This window comes from Pongo pygmaeus, chromosome 22 (genome assembly GCF_028885625.2).
Source record: "Pongo pygmaeus isolate AG05252 chromosome 22, NHGRI_mPonPyg2-v2.0_pri, whole genome shotgun sequence".
Classification (NCBI taxonomy): domain Eukaryota; kingdom Metazoa; phylum Chordata; class Mammalia; order Primates; family Hominidae; genus Pongo; species Pongo pygmaeus.
In genome coordinates, this window is record NC_072395.2 from 13,823,256 (window position 1) to 13,841,751 (window position 18,496).

Genomic DNA, 18,496 nt, shown 5'->3' on the forward strand with positions numbered 1-18,496 from the left:
AATGCACACATCACAAAGAAGTTTCTGAGAATGCTTCTGTCAAGTTTTTATCTGCAGATATTCCCTTTTCCAACGAAGGCCTCAAAGTCGTCTAAATATGCACGTGCAGATTCTACAAAAAGAGTGTATCAAAACTGCTCTATGAAAAGTTATGTACAACAATGTGAATTGAATTCACACATCACAAAGAGGTTTCTGAGAATGGTTCTGTCTAGTTTTATGTGAAGACATTCCCATTTCCAATGAAGGCCTCAAATCGGTCCTAATATCCACTTGCAGGACCTTCAAAAAGAGTTTCACAACAGCTCTATGAAAAGGTGTGTTCAACTCTGTGAGTTGAATGTGCACATAACAAAGAAGTTTCTGAGAATGCTTCTGTGTAGTTTTTATTTGAAGATATTTCCTTTTCTACCACAGCTCTCAAAGTGCTACAAGCAACCATGTGAAGATGCTGCAAAAAGAGTATTTGAAAACTGATCTATCAAAAGAAAGGTTCAATTCTGTGAGTTGAATGTACACATCACAGAACAGTTTCTGGGAATGCTTCTGTCTCTTCTTTATTTGAAGAAATTCCCATTTCCAACGAAGGCTTCAAATCTCTCCAAATAGCCAATTGCAGATTCTACAAAAAGTGTGTTTCAAAACTGCTCTATAAAAAGGAATGTTCAACCCTGTGAGTTGAATGCACACATCTCAAAGAAGTTCCTGAGAATGCATCTCTCTAGATGTTATGTGAAGATATTTCCTTTCCTAATGTAGGCCTCAAAGCACTCCAAATATCCACTGGCAGATTCTACAAAAAGTGACATTCAAAACTGCTCTGTCAAAAGAAATGCTCAATTTCGTGAGTTGAAAGCACACATTACAAAGTAGTTTCTGAAAATGCTTCTGTCTAGTTTTTATTTGAAGATATTACCGTTTCCAACGAAGGCTTCAAAGCGCTCCAAATAACCACTTTCAGATTCTACAAAAAGAGTGTTTCAAAACTGCTCTATAAAAAGGAAGGTTATACCGTGTCAGTTGAATGCACACATCACAAAGAAGTTTCTGAGAAAGCTTCTGTGTAGTTTTTATATGAAGATGCTTCCTTTTCTACCTTAGGCCTCAAAGCACTCCAAATATCCACTTGCAGATTCTACAAAAGGGTGTTTGCAAACTGCTCTATCAAAAGTACGGTTCAACTCTGTGAGTTGAATGCACACATCACAAAGAAGTTTCTGAGAATGTTTCTGTTTATTTTTTTATGTGAATATATTTCCTTTTCCAGCACAGGCCTCAAATTGCTCCAAATATCCACTTGCAGATTCTACAAAAATGGTGTTCCAAAGCTGCTCAATCAAAAGGAAGGTTCAATCTGTGAGTTGAATACAATCATTACAAAGAAGTTCCCTGGAAAGCTTCTTTCTAGTTTTTTGTGAAGATATTTCCTTTCCCATCATAGGCCTTAAAGCGCTCCAAATATCCACATGCAGATTCTACAAAAAGAGTGTTTCAAAACACTTCTATGAAAAGGAAGGTTCAACTGTGTGAGTTGAATGCACTCATCACAAAGAAGTCTCTGAGAATGTTTCTGTCTAGTTTTTGTGTGAAGGTACTTTCTTTTCTAGCATAGGCCGCAAAGCCCTCCAAATGTAAATTGCTGATCCTACAAAAAGTGTGTTTCAAATCTCTTCTATCAATAGGAAAGTTCAACTCTGTGAGTCGAATGCAGTCATCACAGAGTACTTTCTGAGAATGCATCTGTCTAGTTTTTATGTGACGATATTTCTTTTTCCATCATAGGTCTCAAAGCATTCCAAATATAAACTTACAGATTGAACAAAAAGACTGTTTCAAAACTGTCTTATCAAAAAGAAGATTCAACTCTGCGAGTTGAATGCACTCATCACAAAGCAGTTTCTGAGAATGTTTCTGTCTAGCTTTTGTGTGAAGATATTTCCTTTTCCAGCATAGGCCCCAAAGCACTCCAAGTATCCACTTGCAGATTCTACAAAGAGAGTGTTTCCAAAGTATTCTATCAAAAGGAAGTTTCAACTCTGTCAGTTTAATGCACACTTTCTGAGAATGCTTCTGTCTAGTTTTTATGTGAAGATATTTCCTTTTCCCACATAGACCTCAAAGTGCTCCAAATATCCACTTGCAGATTGTACGAAAAGGGTGTTTCAAAACTGCTCTATCAAAAGGAAGGTTCAATTCTGTGAGTTGAATGCACACATCACAAAGAAGTTTCTGAGAATGCTTCTGTTTAGTTTTTATGTGAAGATATTTCCTTTTCCAGCTTAGGCCTCAAAGCATTCAATCTATCCACTTGCAGAATCTACTAAAAGTGTGTTTCAAAACTGCTGATTCAAAAGCAAGGTTCAACTCTGTGAGTTGAATGCACACATCACAAAGAAGTTTCTGAAAATGCTTCTGTCTAATTTTTATGTGAAGATATTTTCTTTTATAGCATAGGCCTCATAGAGCTCCAAATATCCACCTTCAGATTCTACCAAAAGAGTTTTTCAACTGCTTTATCAAAAGGAAAGTTCAACTTTGTGAGTTGAATGCATTCATCACAAAGATGTTTCTGAGAATTCTTCTGTATAACTTTTATGGGAAGACATTTCGTCTTCCAGCATAGGCCTCATAGCGCTCCAAATATCCACTTGCAGATTCTACAAAAAGAGTGTTTCAAAACTTTTCTATCAAAAGAAAATTTCAACTGAGGGAGTTCAATGCACTCATCACAGAGAAGTTTATGAGAATGCTTCTGTCTAGTTTTTATGTGAAGATATTTCCTTTTCCATTGTAGGCCTCAAAGCCCTCCAAATATCCACTTGCAGATTCTACAAAAAGAGTGGTTCAAAACCGTTCTATCAAAAGAAAGGTTCAACTCTGTGAATTGAATGCACTCATCAAAAAGAAGTTTCCGATAGAGCTTCTGTCTTGTTTTTATGTGAAGATATTTCCTATTCCAGCATAGGCTTGAAAGTGCTCCAAATGTTGACTTGCAGATTCTACAAAAAGAGTGTTTCAAATCTGCTCTATCAAAAGGCAGGTTCAAGCCTGTAAGTTGAATGCACACATCTCAAAGAAGTGTCTGAGAATGCTTCAATCTAGTTTTTATGTGAAGTTGTTTCCTTTTCCAGCAAAGGCCTCAAATCGCTCCAAATAATAACTTGGAGATTCTACAAAAAGAATGTTTCAAAAGTGTTCTCTCAAAAGGAAGGTTCAACTCTGTGAGCTGACTGTGCACATCACAAAGAAGTTTCTCAGAAGGCTTCTGTCTAGTCTTTATTTGAAGATATTTCCTTTTGCAGCATAGGTCTCAAAAAGCTGCAAATATCCACGTGCATATTCTATAAAAAGAGTGTTTCAAAATGGTTGCATGAAAAGAAAAGTACAACTCTGTAAGTTGAATGCACTCATCATAGAGAAGATTCTGAAAATGCTTCTGTCTAGTTTTTATGTGAAGATATTTCCTTTTCAATCATAAGCCTCAAAGTGCTCCAAATATCCATTTGAAGATTCTAAAAAAAGAGTGTTTCAAATTTCCTCTATCAAAAGGGTGGTTCAAGTCTGTCAGTTGAATTCAGTCATCACAAAGAAGTTTCTTAGAATGCTTCCATCGAGTTTTTATGTGAAGATATTTTCTTTTCTATCTTAGACCTCAAAGCGCTCCAAATATCCACGTGTAGATTCTACAAACAGAGTGTTTCAAAACTGCTGCATCAAAAGGAAAGTTCAAGTTTGTGAGTTGAATGCATAAAGCAGAGGGGAGTTTCTGAGAATGCTTCTCTCTAGTTTTTATGTGAAGATATTTCCTTTTCCAGCATAGGCCTCAAAGCACCCCAAATATCCAATTGCAGATTCCACAAAAATGGTGTTTCAAAACTACTATATCAAACGGAAAGTTCAACTCCGTTAGTTGAATGCACTCATCACATAGAAGTTTCTGAGAATGCTTTCGTCTAGTTTTTATGTCATGATATTTCCTTTTCCAGCATAGGCCTCAAAGCGCTCCAAATATCCACTTGCAGATACTACAAAAAGGGTGTTTCAAAACTGCTCTATCCAAAGTAAGGTTCAACCCTGTGAGTTGAATGCACGCATCACAAAGAAGTTTCTTAGAATGCTTCTGTTTAGTTTTTATGTGAAGATATTTCCTTTTCCAGCATAGGCCTCAAAATATTCCAAATATCCACTTGCAGATTCTACAAAAAGTGTGTTCCAAAACTGCTGTTTCAACACGAAGTTTCAACTCTGTGAGTTGAATGCGCACATCACAAAGAAGTTTCTGAGAATGCTTCTCTCTACTTTTTATGTGCAGATATTTCCTTTTCTTGCATAGGCCTCATAGGGCTCCAATTATCCACTTTCAGATTCTGCCAAAAGAGTGTTTCAAAACTGCTCTATTAAAAGAAAGTTCAAGTCTGTGAGTTAAACGCATTCATCATAAAGATGTTTCTGTGAATTCTTCTGTTTAGCTTTTTGTGAACATATTTCCTTTTCCAGCTTAGGTCTCAAAGCGCTCAAAATATCCACTTTCAGATCCTACAAAAAGAGTGTTTCAAAACTGTTCTATCAAAAGAAAGGTTCATATAAAGGAGTTCAATGCACTCATCACAGAGAAGTTTCTGAGAATACTGCTGTCTAGTTTTTATGTGAAGATATTTCCTTTTCCAGAATAGGCCTCAAAGCACTCCAAATATCCACTTGCAGATTCTACAAAAAGAGTGTTTCAAAACTGCTCTATCAAAAGGAACGCTCACCTCTGTGAATTGAATGTGCTCATCAGAAAGAAGTTTCTGAGGATTCTTCTGTCTAGTTTTGATGTGAAGATATTTCCATTTCCAGCATAGGCTTCAAAGTGCTCGAAATATCCACTTGCAGATTCTACAAAAACAGGGTTTCAAAACTGCTCTATCAAAAGGAAGGCTCAAATCAGTGAGTTGAATGTGCTCATCACAAAGAAGTTTCTGAGAATACTACTGTCAAGTTTTAATGTGAAGATATTTCCTTTTCCAGCATAGGCATCAAAGTGCTCCAATATCCACTTGCAGATTATTGAAACAGAGTGTTTCAACACTGTCCTATCAAAAGGAGGGTTCAACTCTGAGAGTTGAATGGACTCGTCACATAGAAGTTTCCCAGAATCCTTCTGCTTAGTTTTTATGTGAAGATGTTTCCATTTCCAGCATAGGCCTCAAAGAGCTCCAAATGTCCACTTGCAGATTTTACAGAAAGGGTGTTTCAAAGCTGCTCTATGAAAGGGAATTTTAAACTCTGTGAGTTGAATGCACTCATCACAAAGGAGTTACTCATAATGCTTCTGTCTAGTTTTTATTTGAAGATATTTAATTTTCCAGTATAGGCCTCCAAGCGCTCCAAATATCCACTAGCAGATACTACAAAAAGGGTGTTTCAAAACTACTGTATCAAAAGTATGGTTCACCTCTGTGAGTTGAATGCATATATAACAAAGAAGTTTCTGAAATGCTTCTGTTTTGTTTTCATGAGTAAATATTTCCTTTTCCATCATAGGCCTCAAACCGCTCCAAATATCCACCTGCAGATTCTACAAAAAGTGTGTTTGAAATCTGTTCTATCAAATGGAAAGCTCAACTCTGTGGGTTGAAAGCACACATCATAGAGAACTTTCTGAGAATACATCTGTCTATTTTTTATGAGAAGATATTTACTTTTCGAGCATATGCCTCAAAGCATTCCAAATATCCACTTACAGATACTACTAAAAGTGTGTTTCAAAACTGCTGTTTCAAAAGGAAGGTTCAACTCGGTGAGTTGAATGCGCACATCCCAAAGAAGTTTCTGAGAATGCTTCTGTCTAGTTTTTATGTGAAGATATTCAATTTTCTAGCATAAGCCTCATAGCACTCCAAATATCCACTTTCAGATTCTACCAAAAGAATTTTTCAAAACTGCTATATCAAAAGGAAAGTTCAAGTCTGTGAGTTGAATGCACTCAACACAAAGATATTTCTGAGAATTCTTCTGTCTAGTTTTTATGTGAAGATATTTCCTTTTCCAGCATAGACCTCAAGGGCTCCAAATATCCACTTGTAGATTCTACAAAAAGAGTGTTTCAAAACTGTTCTATAAAAAGAAAGTTTCACCTCAGGGTGTTCAGTGCACTCATCACAGAGAAGTTTCTGAGAATACTTCTGTCTAGTTATTATGTGAAGATATTTCCTTTTCCATCATAGGCCTCAAAATGCTCCTAATATCCACTTGCAGATTATACAAAAAGAGTGTTTCAAAACTGTTCTATGAAAAGGAGGGTTCAACTCTGTGAGTTGAATGCACTCATAAGAAAGAAATTTTCGTGAATGCTTCTGTCTTGTTTTTATGTGAAGATATTTCCTTTTCCAGCCTAGGCCTCATAGTGCCCCAAATATCCACTTGCAGATCCGACAAAAAGAGTGTTTCAAAACTTCTCTATCAAAAAGAAGGCTTAACTCTGTGAGGTGAATGCGCTCATTGCAAAGAAGTTTCTGAGAATGATTCTGTCTAATTTTTGTGTGAAGATATTTCCTTAACCAGCATAGGCCTCAAAACACTCCAAATATACACTTGTAGATTCTACAAAAAGAGTGTTTCACAACTGCTCTATTTAAAGGAAGTTTCACATCTGTGAGATGAATGTGCTCATCACAAAGAAGTTTCTGAGAATGCTACTGTCTAGTTTTTATATAAAGATATAACCCTTTCCAGGATAGGCCTCAAATCGCTCCAAATATCCAACTGCAGATTCTACAAAAAGAGTGTTTCAAAACTGTTCTTTCAAAATGAAGGTTCAACTCTGAGATTTGAATGCACTCATCACATAGAAGTTTATCAGAATGCTTCTGTCTAATTTTTATGTGAAGATATTTCCTTTTCCATCATTGGCATCAAAGCACTCCAAATATCCACTTGCAGATTTATAAAAGGGGTGTTTCAAAACTGATCTTTAAAAGCAAAGTTAAACTCTGTGAGTTCAACTCACTCATTACAAAGAAGTTTCTGAGATTGCTTCCATCTAGTTTTTATGTGAAGATATTTACTTTTCCAGTATAGGCCTCAAAGCACTGCAAATATCCACTTGCAGAGCCTACAAAAAGGGTGTTTCGAAACTGCTCTCCAAAAAGTACGGTTCAACTCTGTGAGTTGAATACACACATCACAAAGAATTTGGTGAGGATGCTTCTGTTTCGTTTTTATGTGAAGTTATTTCCTTTTACCACATAAGCCTCTAAGCGCTCCAAATATACACTTGCAGATTCTGTAAAAACAGTAATGCAAAACTGTTCTATCAATAGGAAGGTCCAACTCTGAGAGTTTAATGCCCACATCATAAAGAAGTTTCTGAGAATGCTTCTGTTTAGTTTTCCTGTGAAGACATTTCCTTTTCCAGCATAGGCCTCAAAGCATTCCAAATATCCACTTGCAGATTCTACTAAAAGTGTGTTTCAAAACTGCGGTTTCAAAAAGAAAGTTCAAGTCTGTGAGTACAAAGCGCTCATCATAGAGATGTTTCTGAGAATGCTTCTGTATAGTTTCTATGTGAAGATATTTCCTTTTACAGCGTAGGCCTCATAGCGCTCCAAATATCAACTTGCAGATTATACAAAAAGAGTGTCTCAAAACTGCTATATCAAAAGGAAGGTTTAAGTCTCTGAGTTGAATGCACTCATCACTAAGAACTTTGTGAGTATGCTTCTGCTTAGTTTTGATGAGGACATATTTCCATTTCCAGCATAGGCCTCAGAGCGCACCAAGTATCCACATTCAGATTCTACAAAGAGAGTGCTACCCAACTGTTCTAAAAAAAGGAAGTTTCAACTCCGTGGGTTCAATGCACTCATCACAAAGAATTTTCTGAGAATGCTTCTGTCTAGTTTTTATGTGAAGATATTTCCTTTTCCAGCAAATTCCTCATAGCACTCCAAATATCCACTTTCAGATTCCACTAAAAGAGAATTTGAAACTGCTCTATCAAAAGGAAAGTTCAATTCCATGAACTGAATGCACTCATCACAAAGACGTTTTTGAGAATTATTCTGTCTAGTTTTTATGTGAAGATATTTCCTTTTCCAGGGTAGGCCTCAAAGCACTCCAAAAATCCACTTGCAGATTCTACAAAAAGAGTGTTTCAAAACTGTCCTATCAAAAGCAGTTTTCAACTCAGTGAGTTCAATGCAATCATCACAAAGAAGGTTCTGAGAATGCTTCTGTCTAGTTTTTATGTGAAGATATTTCCTTTTCCAGTATAGGCCTCAAATGGCTACAAATATCCACTTGCAGTTTCTACAAAAATGGTGTTTCAAAACTGCTCTGTCAAAAGGAAGGGTCGATTCTGTGAGTTGAATGCTCACATTACAAAGAAGTTTCTGAGAATGCTTCAATCTAGTTTTTATGTGAAGTTATTTCCTTTTCCAGGATAGACCTGAAAGCGCTCAAAATATCCAACTGTAGATTCTACAAAAAGAGTGTTTCAAACCTGCGCTATCAAAGGAAACGTTCAACTCTTTGATTTGAATGCATAAAGCACGAGGAAGTTTCTCAGAATGCTTCTGTCAAGTTCTTATGTGAAGATATTCCTTTTTCCAGTGTAGGCCTGAAAGCACTCCAAATATCCACCAGCAGATTTTACAAAAAGTGTGCTTCAAAACCGCTATATCAAAACGAAGGTTCAAATCCGTGAGTTGAATGCACTCATCACTAAGAAGTTTCTGAGAATGCTTCAGTCTAGTTTTTTTGTGAAGATATTTTCTTTTCCAGCATAGGCCTCAAAGCGCTCAAAATATCCACTTGCTGATTCTGAAAAAAGGGTGTTTCAAAACTGCTCCATCAAAAATAGTGTTCAACTCTGTGAATTGAATGCACACATCACAAAGAATTTTCTGAGAATCCTTTTTTCTAGTTTTTATGTGAAGGTATTTCCTTTTCCAGCATAGGCCTCAATGAGTTCCAAATATTCACTTGCAGATTCTACAAAAAGGGTGTTTCAAAACTGCTGTATCAAAAGGAAGGTTCAACTCTTTGACTTCAATGCACTCATCACAGAGAAGTTTCTGAGCATGGTTCTGTCTAGTTTTTATATGAAGATATTTTCTTTTCCATCATAGGCCTCAAAGCTCTCCAAATATCCACTTGCAGATTCTACAAAAAGAGCTAGATGACGAGTTGGTGGGTGCAGCGCACCAGCATGGCACATGTATACATATGTAACTTACCTGCACATTGCGCACATGTACCATAAAACCTAAAGTATAATAATAATAATAATAATAATAAAAGAAAAAAAAAAAAGAGTGTTTCAAAACAGTTCTACGAAAACGAAGGTTCAACTGCGTTAGCTGAATGTACTCATCACAAAGAAGTTTCTCAGAATACTTCTCTGTAGTTTTAATGTGAAGATATTTCCTTTTCCAGCAGAGGCCTCAAAGAGCTACAAATATCGACTTGCAGATACTACAAAAAGGGTGTTTCAAAACTGCTCTATCAAAAGTCATGTTCAACTCTGTGAGTTGAGTGCACACATCACAAAGAAGTTCCTGATAATGCATCTGTTTAGTTTTTATGTGAAGATATTTCCTTTTCCATAAAAGGCCTCAAAGCGCTCCCAATATCCACCTGCAGATTCTACTAAAAGTGTGTTTCAAACTGCTGTTTCAAAAGGAAGGTTCAACACTGTGAGTTGAATGCACACATCACAAAGCAGTTTCTGAGAATGATTCTGTCCAGTTTTTATGTGAAGATATTTCCTTTTCCAACAAAGGCCCCATAGCGCTCCAAATATCCACTTTCAGATTCTACCAAAAGAGTGTTTCAAAACTGCTCTATCAGATAGAAGGTTCAAGTCTGTGAGTTGAATGCACTCATCACAAAAAAGTTTCTGAGAATGCTTCTGCTCATGTTTTATGGGAAGATATTTCCTTTTCCAGCACAGGCCTCAAAGCGCTCCAAATAATCTATTGCAGACTCTACCAATAGAGTGTTTCAAAACTGTTCTATCTAAAGGAATGATGAACTCTGTGTGTTAAATGCAATCATCGCAGAGAAGTGTATGAGAATGCTTCCGACTAGTTTTTATGTGAAGATATTTCCTTTTCCAGCATAGGCCTCAAAGTGCTCAAATATCCACTTGCAGACTCTACAAAACGGGTGTTTCAAAACTGTTATATCAAACGGAAAGTACAACTCTGTGAGTTGAATGCACTCATCACAAAGAAGTTTCTGAGAATCCTTTTGTCTAGTTTTTATGTGAGGATATTTCCTTTTCCAGCATAGGCCTCAAAGCCCTCCAAATATCCCTTTGCAATTTCTACAAAAAGAGTGTTTCAAATCTGCTCTTTCAAAAGGAAGGTTCAAGTCTGTGAGTTGAATGCATAAAGCACAGGCAAGTTTCTCAGAATGCTTCTTTCTAATTTTTAAGTGAAGATATTCCTTTTTCCAGCATAGGCCTCAAATCCCTCCAAATGTTCACTTGCAGATTCTACAAAAAGAGTGTTTCAAAACTGCACTATCAGAAAGAAAGTTCAAGTCTGTGAGTTGAATGCACTCCTCACAAAGTTGTTTCTGAGAATTCTTCTATCTAGTATTTATGTGAATTTATTTCCTTTTCCAGCATAGACCTCAAAGAACTAAAATATCCACTTGCAGGTTCTACAAAAAGAGTGTTTCAAAACTGTTCTATCAAAAGGAAAGTTCAACTCTGTGGATTGAATGCAGTCATCACAAAGACATTTCTGAGAATGCTTCTATCTAGTTTTTATGTGAAGATTTTCCCTTTTTGCAGCATAGGCCAAAAATCGCTCCAAATATCCACTTGCAGATTCTAGAAAAAGAGTGTTTCAAAACTGTTCTATCAAAAGGAAGGTTCAACTCTTTTAGTTGAATGCACACATCACAAAGAAATTTCTGTGAATGCTTCTTTCACTTTTTTTTTGTGAAGATATTCCCTTTTCCCGCATAGGCCTCAAAGTGCTCCAAATATCCACTTGCAGATTCTACAAAAAGAGTGTTTCAAAACTGCTCTTTCAAAAGGAAGGTTCAAGTCTGTGAGGTGAATCCACTCATCACAAAATGTTTCTGAGAATGGTTCTGCTTAGTTTTTATGGGAAGATATTTCCTTTTCCAGCACAGGCCTCAAAGCACTCCAAATAATCTCTTGTAGACTCTACAAGGAGAGTGCTTCAAAACTGTTCTATGAAAAGGTATGTTGAACTCTGTGAGTTGAATGCAATCATCACAGAGAAGTGTCTGAGAATGCTTCCATCTAGTTTTTATGTGAAGATATTTCCTTTTCCAGCATAGACCTCAAAGCGCTCAAATATTCACTTGCAGATTCTACAAAAAGTGTGTTTCAAAACTGTTCTATCAAAAGGAAAGTTCAACTCTGTGAGTTGAATGCACTCATCACAAAGAAGTTTCTGAGAGTGCTTTTGTCTAGTTTTTACGTGAGGATATTTCCTTTTCCAGCATAGGCTTCAAAGCACTCCAAATATCTACTTGCAGATACTGAAAAAAGAGTTTTTCAAATCTGCTCCTTCAAAAGGAAGGTTCAAGACTGTGAGTTGAATGCATAAAGTGCAGGGAAGTTTCTCAGAATGCTTCTGTCTAGTTTCTATGTGAAGACATTCCTTTTTCCAGCATAGGCCTCAAATCTCTCCAAAGGTCCACTTGCGGATTCTATAAAAAGGATGTTTCAAAACTGCTCTATCAAACGGAAGGTTCTACTCTGTTAGTTTAATGCAGTCATCACAAAGAAGTCGCTGAGGATGCTTCCGTCTAGTTTTTATATGATGATATTTCCTTTTCAAGCATAGGCCTCAAAGCCTTCCAAATATACACTTGCATATTCTACAAAAAGAGTGTTTCAAAACTGTTCAATCAAAAGCATGGTTCAACTCTGTGAACTGAACGCACTTATCACAAAGAAGTTTCGGAGAACACTTCCATTTAGATTTTATGTGTAGATATTTCCTTTTCCATCGTAAGCCTCAAAGAGCTCCAAATATCCACTTTCAGATTCTACAAAAATAGTGTTTCACAACTGTTCTATCAAAAGGAAGGTTCAACACTGTGAGCTGAATGCATTCATCACAAAGAAGTTTCTGAGAAGGCCTCTGTCCAGTTTTTCAAGCACTCCAAATATCCACTTGCAGTTTCTACAAAAAGAGTGTTTTAAATCTGCTCTTTCAAAAGGAAGCTTCAAGTTTGTGGGTTGAATGCATAAAGCACAGAGAAGTTTCTGAGAATGCTTCCGTCTAGTTTTTATGTGAAGATATTCCCTTTTACAGCATAGGCCTCAAATCGCTCCAAATATCCACTTGAAGATTCTACAAAAAGGGTGTTTCAAAACTGCGCTATCAAAAGGAAAGTTCTGCTCTGTTAGATGAATGCACGCATCACAAAGAAGTTTCAGAGAATGCTTCTGTCTAGTTTTTATGTGAAGATATTTCCTTTTCCAACTTAGGCCTCAAAGCACAGCAAATATCCACTTGCGGATCTACAAAAAGTGTGTTTCAAAACTTCTCTGTCAAAGGGAAGGTTCAAGTCTGTGAGTACAATGCACTCATCATAGAGGTGTTTCTGAGAATGCTTCTGTATAGTTTTTAGGTGAAAATATTTCCTTTTCCAGTGTAGGCCTCATAGCGCTCCAAATATCCACTTGCAGATTCTACAAAAAGAGTGTGTCAAAACTGCTCTATCAAAAGGAAGGTTTAAGTTTGTGAGTTGAATTCACTCATCAATAAGAACTTTGTGAGAATGCTTCTGCTTAGTTTTTATGAGAACATATTTCCATTTCCAGCCTCAAAGCGCTCCAAGTATCCACTTTCAGATTCTATAAAGAGAGTGTTTCAAAACCGTTCTATCAAAAGGAAGGTTCACCTCTGTGAATTGAATGCACTCATCACAGAGAAGTTTCTGAGAATGCTTCTGTCTAGTTTTTATGTGAAGATATTTTCTTTTCCAGCATTGGTATCAAAAGACTTCAAATATCCACTTGCAGATTCTACAAAAATAGTGTTACAAAACGATCCTATCAAAAGGAAGTTTCAACTCTGTGATTTCAATGCACTCATCACAAAGAAATTTCTGAGAATGCTTCTGTCTAATTTTTAAGTGAAGATATTTCCTTTTTCATCATAGGCCTCAAATCTCTTCAAATATCCACTTGCAGATACTACAAAAAGAGTGTTTCAAAACTGCTCAATCAAAAGGAAGGCTAAAGTCTGTGAATTGAATGCATAAAGCATGGGGAAGTTTCTGAGAATGCTTCTGTCTAGTTTTTATGTGAAGTTATTCCCTTTTTGCAGCACAAGCCTCAAATCACTCCAAATATGCACTTGCAGATTCTACAAAAAGAGTGTTTCAAAACTCTTCTATCAAAAGGAAATTTCAACCCTGTGAGTTGAATGCACTCATCACGAAGAAATTTCTGAGAATGCTTCTGTCTAGTTTTTATGTGAAGATATTTCCTTTTCCAGCGTAGACCTCAAAATGCTCCAAATATCCACTTGCAGATTCTACAAAAAGACGTTTCAAACTGTTCTATTAAAACGAAAGTTCAACTCGGTGAGTTAAATGCACTCATCACAAAGAAATTTCTGAGAATGCTTTTGTCTAATTTTTCAGTGAGAATATTTCCTTTTCCATCATAGGCCTCAAAGTGCTCCAAATATGCACTTGGAGTTTCTACAAAAAGAGTGTTTCAAATCTGATCTTTCAAAAAGAAAGTTCAAGAGTGTGAGTTGAATGCACAAAGCACAGGGAAGTTTCTCAGAATGCTTCTGTCTAGTTTTTATATGAAGATATTCCTTTTTCCAGCATAGGTCTCAAATCGCTCCAAATGTCCACATGCAGATTCTATAAAAAGTGTGTTTCAAAACTGCTCTATCAAAAGGAAGGTTCTACTCTGTGAGTTGAAATCATAAAACACAGAGAAGTTTCTGAGAATTCTTCTGTCTAGTTTTTACGTGCAGATATTCCCTTTTCAAGCACTGACCTCAAAGACTCAAAAATATCCACGTGCAGATTCTAAAAAAAGCGTGTTTTGTAACTGCTCTTTCAAAAGGAAGGTTCAACTCTGTGAGTTGAATACACACATCACAAAGAAGTTTCTGAGAATGCTTCTGTCTTGTTTTTATATGATGGTATTTCCTTTTCCAACATAGGCCTCATAGCGCTACAAACATCCACTTGCAGGTACTACAAAAACAGTGTTTCAAAACTGCTCAATCAAAAGGAAGGTTCAAGTCTGTGTGTTGAATTCCTAAAGCACAGGGAAGTTTCTGAGTATGCTTCTGTCCAGTTTTTATGTGAAGATATTCCCTTTTCCAGCCTAGGCCTCAAAGTACTAAAATTATCCACCTGCAGAATCTACAAAATGGTGTTTCAAAACTGCTTTATCAAAAGGCAGTTTCAAGTCTGTGAGATGAAGACACACATCACAAAGATGTTTTTCAGAATGCTTCAATATAGTTTTTATGTGAAGTTATTTTTTAATGCAGAATAGGACTCAAGCGCTCCAAATATCCACTTGCATATACCACAAAAATATTGTTTCCAAACTGTTCTATCAAAAGGAAGTTTCAACCCTGTGAGTTGGATGCACTCATCACAACGTAGTTTCTGAGAATGCTTCGGTCTAGTTTTCAGGTGAAGATATTTCCTTTTCCAGCATAGGCCTCAAAGCCCTCCAAACATCCACTTGCAGATTCTACAAAAAGTGTGTTTCTAAACTAGTCTATCAAAATGAAGGATCAACTCTGTTGGTTGAATGCACTCATCCCACAGATGTTTCTGAGAATGTTTCTGTCTAGTTTTTAGGTGAAGATATTTCCTTTTTCATCATAGGCCTCAAATCACTCCAAATATCCAATTGCAGATTCTACAAAAAGAGTGTTTCAAAACTGCTCTATCAAAAGGAAGGTTCAAGAGTGTGAGTTGAATGCATAAATCACAGGGAAGTCTCTGAGAATGCTTCTGTCTAGTTCTTATGTTCAGATATTCCCGTTTTGCAGCATAGGCCTCAAATCGCTCCAAATATAAACTTGCAAATGCTACAAACAGAGTGTTTCAAAACTGTTCTATCAAAAGGAAAGTTCAACCCTGTGGATTGAATGCACTCATCACAAAGAAATTTCTGAGAATCCTTCTGTCTAGTTTTTATGTGAAGATATTTCCTTTTCGAGCATAGACCTCAAAATGCTCCAAATATCCACTTGCAGATTCTATAAAAAGACTGTTTCAAAACTATTCTATCAAAAGGAAAGTTCACCTCGGTGAGTTAAATGCACACATCACAAAGAAATTTCTGAGAATGCTTTTGTCTAATTTTTCTGGAAGGATATTTCTTTTTCCATCATAGGCCTCAAAGCGCTCCAAATATGCACTTGCAGCTTCCACAAAAAGAGTGTTTCAAATCTGCTCTTTCAAAAAGAAGGTTCAAGAGTGTGAGTTGAATGCACAAAGCGCAGGGAAGTTTCTCAGAATGCTTCTGTCTGGTTTTTATATGAAGATATTCCTTTTTCCAGCATAGGCCTCAATGAGCTCCAAATAATCACTTGTAGATTCTTCAAAAGAGCGTTTCATAACTGACTCATCACAGATAAGTTTCAGAGAATGCTTCCGTCTAGGTATAATGTGAAGATATTTTCTTTTCCAGCATAGGTCTCAAAGCACTCCAAATATCCACTTGCAGATTCTACAAAAAGAGTGTTTCAAAACTGTTCCATCAAAGGAAAGTTTCAACTCTGTGAGCTGAAAACATTCATCCCAAAGAAGTTTCGGAGAATGCTTTTGTCTCGTTTTTATGTGAGGATATTTCGTTTTCCACCATAGGCCTCAAAGCGCTCCAAATATCCACCTGCAGAATCCACAAAAAGAGTACTTAAAATTTGCTCTTTCAAAAGGAAGTTTCGAGTCTGTGAGTTGACTGCATAAAGCAGAGGGAAGTTTCTGAGAATGCTTCTATGTAGTTTTTATGTGAAGATATCCCCTTTTTCAACATAGGCCTCAAATCGCTCCAAATATCCACTTGCAAAGTTTAAAAAAAGAGTGTTTCAAAACTGCTCTATCAAAAAGAAGGTTCACGTCAGTGAGTTGAATGCAGGAAGCACGGGGAAGTTTCTGGGAATGCTTCTGTCTAGTTTTTATGTGAAGATTTCTCTTTTTGCAGCATAGGCCTCAAATCGCTCAAAATACCCACTTGCAGATTCTACAAAAAGAAAGTTTCAAAACTGTTCTATCAAAAGGAAAGTTCAACCCTGTGTTTTGAAAGCACTCGTCACACAGAAATTTCTGAGAATGCTTCTGTCTAGATTTTATGTGAAGATATTCCCTTTTCCAGCATAGGCCTCAAATTGCTAAAAATATCCAATTGTAGATTCTATAAAAAGAGTGTCTAAAAACTGCTCTATGAAAAGGAATGTTCAAGCCTCTGAGTTCAATGCACTCATCACAAAAATGTTACTGAGAATGATTCTGCTTAGCTTTTATGGGAAGATATTCCCTTTTCCAACATAGGCCTCAATGCGCTCCAAATAATCTATTGTAGATACTACAAAGAGGGTGATTCAAAACTCTTCTACCAAAAGGAAGGTTGAACTCTGTGAGCTGAATGCACTCATCACAGAGAAGTGTCTGAGAATGCTTCTGTCTAATTTTTATGTGAAGATATTTCCTTTTCCAGCATAGGTCTCAAAGCACTCCAAATATCCGCTTGCAGATTCTACAAACAGAGTGTTTCAAAACTGTTCTATCAAAAGGAAGGTTCAACTCTGTAAGCTGAATGCATTCATCACAAAGAAGTTTTGGAGAATGCTTTTGTCTAGTTTTTCTGTGAGGATATATCCTTTTCCAGCATAGGCCTCAAAGCGCTCCAAATATCCACTTGCAATTTCTACAAAGAGAGTTTTTCAAATCTGCTCTTTCAAAAGGAAGGTTCAAGTCTGTGAGTTGAATGCATAAAGCACACTGAAGATTCTGAGAATGCTTCCCTCTAGTTCTTAGGTGAAGATATTCCCTATTACACCACAGGCCTCAAATCGTTCCAAATATCCACTTACAGATTCTGCACAAAGGGTGTTTCAAAGCTGCTCTATCAAAAGGAAGTTTCTAGTCTGTTAGATGAATCCACACATCACAAAGAAGTTTCAGAGAATGCTTCTGTCTAGTTTTTATGTGAAGATATTTCCTTTTCCAGATTAGGCCTCAAAGCACACCAAATAGCCACTTGCAAATTCTACAAAAGGAGTGTTTCAAAACTGCTCTATCAAAAAGAAAGTTCAAGTCTGTGAGTACAATGCACTCATCCTAGAGATGTTTCTGAGAATGCTTCTGTATGCTTTTTATGTGAAGATATTTCCTTTAACAGCGTAGGCCTCATAGCACTCCAAATATCCACTTGCGGATTCTACAAAAAGAGTGTCTCAAAACTGCTATATCAAAAGGAAGTTTTAAGTCACTGAGTTGAACGCACTCATCACTAAGAACTTTGTGAGTATGCTTCCGCTTAGTTTTTATGAGGACATATGTCTATTTCCAGCATAGGCCTCAGAGCGCACCAAGTATCCACATTCAGATTCTATAAAGAGAGTGTTACACAACTGTTCTAAAAAAAGGAAGTTTCAACTCTGTGGGTTCAATGCACTCATCACAAAGAAGTTTCTGAGAATGCTTCTGTCTAGTTTTTAGGTGAAGATATTCCCTTTTTCATCATAGGCCTCAAATTGCTAAAAGTATCCACTTGTAGATCCTATAAAAAGAGTGTTTCAAAACAGCTCTATCAAAAGGAATGTTCAAGTCTCTGAGTAGAATGCACTCATCACAAAAATGTTACTGAGAATAATTCTGCTTAGCTTTTATGGGAAGATATTCCCTTTTCCAACATAGGCCTCAATGTGCTCCAAATAATCTATTGTAGATTCTACAAAGAGTGTGATTCAAAACTCTTCTACCAAAAGGAATGTTGAACTCTGTGAGCTGAATGCACTCATCACAGAGAAATGTCTGAGAAGGTTTCTGTCTAATTTTATGTGAAGATATTTCCTTTTCCAGCATAGGTCTCAAAGCACTCCAAATATCCGCTTGCAGATTCTACAAAAAGAGTGTTTCAAAACTGTTCTATCAAAAGGAAGATTCAACTCTGTAAGCTGAATGAATTCATCACAAGGAAGTTTCGGAGAATGCCTTTGTCTAGTTTTTCTGTGAGGATATATCCTTTTCCAGCATAGGCCTCAAAGCGCTCCAAATATCCAACTGCAGATTCTACAAAAACAGTTTTTCAAAACTGCTCTATCAAAAGGAAGGTTCAAGTCTGTGAGTTGAATGCATGAAGCACACTGAAGATTCTGAGAATGCTTCCCTCTAGTTTTTAGGTGAAGATATTCCCTTGTATAACACAGGCCTCAAATCATTCCAAATATCCATTGCAGATTCTGCAAAAAGGGTGTTTCAAAGCTGTTCTATCAAAAGGAAGTTTCTAGGCAGTTTGATGAAT